At 36.6% G+C, this 6,574-nt stretch overlaps 1 long non-coding RNA gene across 2 annotated transcripts; it reads right to left on the bottom strand.

Moving 5' to 3' along the window:
* Positions 1-775: 775 nt before the first annotated feature.
* LOC109536242 lies at positions 776-1,365 on the bottom strand. 2 transcript variants are annotated; one of them, XR_007281776.1, is made up of 3 exons: positions 1,152-1,365; positions 1,022-1,102; positions 776-957 (listed from the first exon to the last, which is right to left on the bottom strand). It is a non-coding gene; the product is annotated as an uncharacterized LOC109536242 (long non-coding RNA). The 2 variants fall into 2 exon arrangements; XR_002171816.2 differs by having other exon boundaries at positions 1,026-1,102.
* Between the last annotated feature and the right edge of the window lie 5,209 nt (positions 1,366-6,574).

The following is a 6,574-nucleotide window of genomic DNA, read 5'->3' as shown; positions in this document are numbered from 1 at the left end:
TCAAAATTTTACATGCTGGTTTTTCAAGTAAAATGGTTTGCTTCCAACCTCATAAGCTGCCTTATGTGCATATGTGATGTGTTTCGGTCGATAATAAGGAAATTATTGTCGCTTAAAGGTCGTGATGGCTCAAAAACCGCTAAAAATTGACCAAAAAGTCGATTATTTCGGGTCTAAAGCTTCTAGGGTGTTTCTCAATAAGCTGATTGCATTCGTCGCTTGTTTAAAAAGAAAATGATGTAAACTGTCAAGGTTTTTGAGAAATTTGAAAACATTTTGAAAAAACGACCTCTGCCCCCTTATAAAGTTTTCGGTCAAAAATCAAAATTTTACATGCTGGTTTTTCAAGCTGAATGGTTTGCCTCCAACCTAGTAAGCTGCCTTATGTGCATATGTGATGTGTTTCGGTCAATAATAAGGAAAATAATATTGTCGGTYAAAGCTCATSATGGCTCAAAAACCGTAAAAATGGACCAAAAAATCGATTATTTCGAGTCTAAAGCTTCTAGCGTGTTTTCAATAAGCTGATTGCATTCGTCCCTTGCTTAAAACGAAAATGATGTAAAATTTTAAGGCTTTTGAGGAATTTGAGAAATTTGGAAAAAATCGACCTCTATCCCTTTCAAGCTGAATGGCATTTGCTTTTGAATGGCAAAGCATTTGCTTGAACGAAAGCCACTTCTGAAGATGCAAGCCACTCGTGCTTGCGAAACGTCAAGAAGAAATTCTACCGAACGAATTGCCCAAAACTTAGCAGCCCTTCAAAAAATTGTCGTTTTTTGAGTCAACATCCCATTCTTATTAGTTACAGTACCAAAATATTGAAACGTAGGATTTCAGCCATTTCTGCTACAGATTGCAAGGAATATCGTCTACAATCCATCCAAAGCAGGTAGTTCATTCTTGGGTGTTTCAGTCAGTTATCTAAAGCTCCGGCGGCGCTCACCTGCCGATCAGCTGCTTTCCATTAAAAAAGGAGAAACGTAAATGGCTGTATGTAGGTAGGTAAAAACCAGCTTACCTACCAAACAGCCTGCCAAAAAAACCAACCATATGCACAGATGAATTTCAGATAATTATACATTCTATTATGTAAGCGGCACTAAAAAGCGTAATAATTAATTTTCGGAGCAACTGCTTACTCAGCTTACCTGTCGACACAACAATTTAAGCTAATTGGTTGATTACTGAACACTTTGGCAGCTTTTTCGCGAGTCAATTCGATTTTGTTGAACTTCAGATAGGCAATTAGTAACTTTTATTGATTATTGTTGTCGCACCAGCACGCAGCTGAAGCTGAATGGTCATAATTTTTCCATTAGCCACCATATTAATTTAAATTGTTGCATTTCCAATCAGTATGAATAGTCACCGTATTTGCTGGAAGATAAAGTATAATAACACTGTCTTTTTCCACACTCCGATAGTCGCGGTTGTTGCGCCAGTAAAACAGCAAAACTATCAGCCAAATCAGGCTGACTTTGTTTATTGCAGTGTCGCAGTTATCGCGAACAATAAACAACAGAAAAAAATACAATTTCAAAACTGAACCGTCCAAGAAAACACTATAATTATACCCATCGCTATCACGCCAGGATTATTTGTTTAAATAGAGAAAAGGAAAACGAATTTCGAATAATCAGAACTGATCTACTAGGCAATTAAACCTGTCGCTAAACCACAACCAATTTGATTAACGTGCGATAACCGTAGAACAGGAAGCCGATGGAACGGTTCGTGATGGTCAATGATAAGGTTTTACCTTTGTTTTATATAATTTTATTTTTTTTGGTTTCGATGAGGTTTGGCAAATGATCGCTTATCCAGAGATTTATTCTTTCTATCCAGAATCAGTGGATAAAAACCGATGAAGGCAAAGAAAAGAGGGTAAAAATCCTTAAACCTGAATCGCCCTGTATAGTAATCTTAGTTTTTTACCATCAAGTCAAAGCGGTATATGTGAGTGTGTGGAAATCGAACGTTTCACTCATTTTTGAGCGGTTTGGGGAGTTCCTGCTCATTATTGACCCAAACTCTCTTTACAGGGTGGTCCTCAATTAATGGGACATTATTTATGCAAAAATATTGCGTTTTTCGCAAAAAGTTACAAAAATTCTTCATTTCTGAATTTCAATTATTTGATAAGACGCGGCTAGTGCGAAGTTGTTCTGCTTGATGTTTTTGAAGTTTCAAAGTCCATTTGCTGGCAAACGCAGCCAGATAGATTTTTTGCATTGGGAGCGATATCTTGGAGAATCATTTGGGCAATTGAATACTTTTTGAAATTTCCATTGCTCATGCCAAACCAAAAGTTTTGAGCAAAAAATGTATGATTTTTTCCAAAAATTTTTGCAAAAACAATTAAAAATTTTCTCAAAACTTCATTTTGCTTGGTTAGTGTAGCCGGAGAGTCTCTGAATTTTCAAACAGCACAAAATCAATCGAGTTTGGAGCCAAAGAGTGCGTTTCCAAAAATCATCAACCTCTCAAGTCCTCCAAGTTACAACCTCAATTTTCTCGGAAACTGTTGTATATACCGATTTTTCCTTGGAGAACTTTTTTGCAACCAATTGAGGAAGTTTCAATATTTTTATAATAAACATAACAAATTTTTACAGGGTTTCCGAAACTTCCATATGTTCTCAGTTGAAAGAACTTTTTCTCGAACTGCAACAACAAGATCATAAAGACAGACATAAAATCCGAATTCTGTTTGAATTTGAAATTGAATTTTTGTCTATCTTTATAATATACAGGGTGACTTCAAAAAAATCAATTTTCACTAAGTTCAGTGTAAATTCGAAGTTAAAATATGTCTTTTTGCACCTAACTGACACCAATCTAACAGGAAAACAAATTTTGTGTATCCTCTTAAAATTAGGAACCGAATTTGAGGTAGTTCAAAAAATCACTAGATGTTTCAATGTGAAATATCTCGAAAACGGTGAAAAATATCGACTTGAACCGAATACGAATTTTTTGTTTTAAAAATATGGGAGAGCAGCCTTTTGCGCCTTTTAGGACCTCAAAGCTTTGAATAGAAAATTCGGATTTCCTGTTCTAAAGAACGCATAAGACAGATTTGCCTGAAGCGCAATATTTTTGGCTCCACACTAGTTGAAGACCACCCTATACAGCGGTGCTTATTAGTTGGATTGTGCTAAAAAACCATACTTTTGATCGCTGATTTTGGACCAAGAACATCCAAACATAAAAAAACTTTTTCGTTGTAAAACTGTCTCAATTGCCTCAAACGTCTTGGTTTTCCCATGCAGAAAACATACGATTTTGTTTGGTACAATAGAGTTGTTGCCCAAATCCCGAATAAGAGCTTGTATATTTATTTTCATTTAAAACTTAACCAACTTGAAAGATTAATCAAGTCGGTGTGGGCCTATTCGGTTATCAGAAATAATATGTCTTACGTCAGTTTCAGCGCCTGGAAAAAAATTACCCAGTCATTGCTGAACCATTATTTCAAATTCGCCCGAACATAACTTCTTCTTCGGGAATGATGTTTGTTTTTGGGGGCAGCGGATAAGTATTTTTATCGCATTCGGAATCACGCCTTGGGGAGCTGGCGGGTTTATTCGGAAATTTCCGAAATTCCCATTCGGAATCGCCTAATAGACAGAACCATAGGTAGTCATTATTGGCTCAAAAATGCATACAAAGGCCAATTTCCAACCCAACTCGGCAAATATATAAAATATTCAGATGGTTCTCGTCTGTTGAAAAAAAACCTTAAAACATGAGACTTTCAGCCCGGGGGTAACAAAGACTAAATGTTATCACGAAAACCGCTTCAGTCACACTAAAGCCAAATAATCGTTATTTGTTAGGGATTTTTTTTCTCGTTTTTCCACTTTGCCCCCATAAACATCTGTCCCTGTAGGATAGCGCAAAAAGCAAACAGCATGGCGTCATCTGGAAATTTTTATAAATAACTCTTCTGACACGCGAACCTTAAGACTGATTAAATGAGAAAATTTGACAAATTTAGTATGGCTCGTGCTGAAGTTTTGTAAATAGAAGGAGGCATGCAATTTCTTTCTTTATAATGAATTTATTTTGTGTTGTCGGTGGTCTCGTCAATTTTTCCCCATTAAATTGCGACCGCCAAACATGCATACATCCGGATCGTAAACTCTCAGATAGAGCCACAATCCAGTGGTGCAGATTTTCTTGTTTCACCATTAAATCGATTTAATTGCATTCATTGCGGAATTTAACTGACAAGAAATCCCAAAAGTATTATCAGAGTTGAAACTAATAGGTTTTTAGGCCGCCGTTCGGTAGAATTTCTTCCGGACGTTTCGCAAGCTCGAATGGCTTGCATCTTTATGCACCGCTTGCATAAATACGGACGCGCCCGAGGAATCGCATCGGAACAGTGTAAGCGTTCAAGCAAACCACTTCTGAAGATGCAAGCCACTCGTGCTTGCGAAACGTCAGGATGAAATTCTACCGAAGGACGGCCTAAAAACCCGAGAAACTCATTAGTTTCAAGAAATGGCCTCTAAAGTCTATCTTTTTGATATTATCAGAGTTCTTTACAAAATCAGTTAATTACAGTTATTGTCACAATGCAGAGTTAACTGGAGCAGCACGAGCAAGAACGTATGGAAAACTTCTGATTTTATTCCGCTGAATTAAAGCTTCCTTAGCGATCACCCGCTACTGGCTTCTTTGGCACATTCATTATTACCTATAAAGATAACATTCCGGTATTAAATAAGCTCGCATGCATCCCAGACATTTTTATAAAATTAATCTATTTCAATGAAACTCACCTTTCTTCCGCATTTTTAGTATCGTCGAAGCGAAACATCAATCTACATTATCTTAATGAGGAATTAGATGGTTGCTTTTAATTCAGTTTGATTGGGGAATATGAATAAGTAAAGAGCCCTTTGGGGGAAAGGAAATAAGGACTTCCAGACATGAAGTCGATTAGTTTTTCCGATGCTTCCCTGTGAAAATGTAGCTGGATTAAATTACGAACGCTCTTAATGGCTTCAGAGCCACATCGAATGGGAAAATTGACTCTAAAACATATCAATTTATTTCAATTTTACTAGCTTTGATTGCGTTGATTCGGGCCTACACAGGCGAGGCATTTTAGCCAGTAGATTCAAGTCCCTTCAACCACTTTACAACTTGAATTGAATGATCCAAAAAGCTGAAGGTTTGTATGATAAGTATATCGGTGAATCTAAGTCGAGGGTTGCCCCAAAGCAGATCCGCTTTCAAATCGGCGGAAGCGGGTGTGTTTGAGGAATTCCGGCCCATGATTTGCGGACTATGTGATCATGCGGCAAGAATTTTCTTTCCTTATGTAGGGTAGAATTTCAGCCGGTGGTTGGTGGTTGTGATGCGAATTGTACGGAAACTTGTACCAGATTGTTTCAGAAAAAATTGTCTGTTTTCGATTGATGTTGCAAGCTGGAAAAACATTACAAATGAAACTGAAATTTGAAGAGTTTCCTTCGTTTTTCAGAACTTTTGCTGCTTTTGTCATCTATTAATTGCTCTACTTCTCAGTTTCCGGGGAACTTTTATAGATATTTACTGATACTATTTTGCTGTTTGCTATGGCAGTTGATTTTGGTGCATTTTTATCATATTTTCTTTAAAAGGATCTTCCGACACCTCGACCGGCGCAAACTATTGACTAAGTCTCAACTAAAAGTGACAATATTGAATATGAAAATAATTACTAACAGCGCAGTGAAATGCTTTTGCAACCAGCGCAAATACAGTGTTTTGAGCAGTACACAGTTTTTTAACACTGTACACTGTCGTTTGCAATACGCCATTGGGTAGAAAGCGTGTTCAAAGCAAAATTAAGGGCGCAGCATTGTCAGCTATGAATGGAAGGGCTTTTCTGGTGTCCCGCAGTCATATTTAGACATAAAGGAATAATATAAAATTACATACAGGACACCCCTATAGTAAGGAGGACTTCAAGCGAACGCACCAAAAACCGTTTGCACAATAAAATGTGAAGGGTTTCGAGAAGTGAAGGTATTAATTTTCCTTAGAATTTTAGCCCCTTAGTTGAGAAAATGTCGAATAAAACGGTATATTTTCAAAACATTTTTTTGGGTATTTTGCCTCAAAAATTGTTGTCTGTCCAGTTTCTTTTCTCTGAAAGTCTCATATCGCGAATTTCTTCATTGGAAAATAAGTTATCGGCGCATTTTCAATAAATTCAATCATTGTATATACTTTCCTGACTGTGTTTCGATTCCAAATCAAAATTAATTCCTGGGTTTCAGTCATTTATTGTCTTTATTTATCAATTAAAATACGTTTCCGTGTATTTTTCCACCACCATCAGTTTTTCTAAAATAACATAGTAAAAAAAAATTTCATTAATTTAAAAAACGTTCGTTTCGTCAACAGCCTCATCATATCACACATTAAAATACATCACAATTGCAACACTTTAAAACATTCTAATATTAATTAGGCCTTACAGGTGATTAGTCAGGACAATCAAATTTGGGAAGAGTCTAGAATTCTTTGTTCAGATATTTTTACTTACACTTGTAGCGTTGTTGCTGCTTTA

Source organism: Dendroctonus ponderosae, unplaced genomic scaffold, assembly GCF_020466585.1.
Source record: "Dendroctonus ponderosae isolate FM_Combo_2020 unplaced genomic scaffold, Dpon_F_20191213v2 Dpon_F_20191213_6, whole genome shotgun sequence".
Classification (NCBI taxonomy): domain Eukaryota; kingdom Metazoa; phylum Arthropoda; class Insecta; order Coleoptera; family Curculionidae; genus Dendroctonus; species Dendroctonus ponderosae.
Note: the sequence above shows the minus strand (reverse complement) of the source record. Positions and strands in the feature narration are given on the sequence as shown.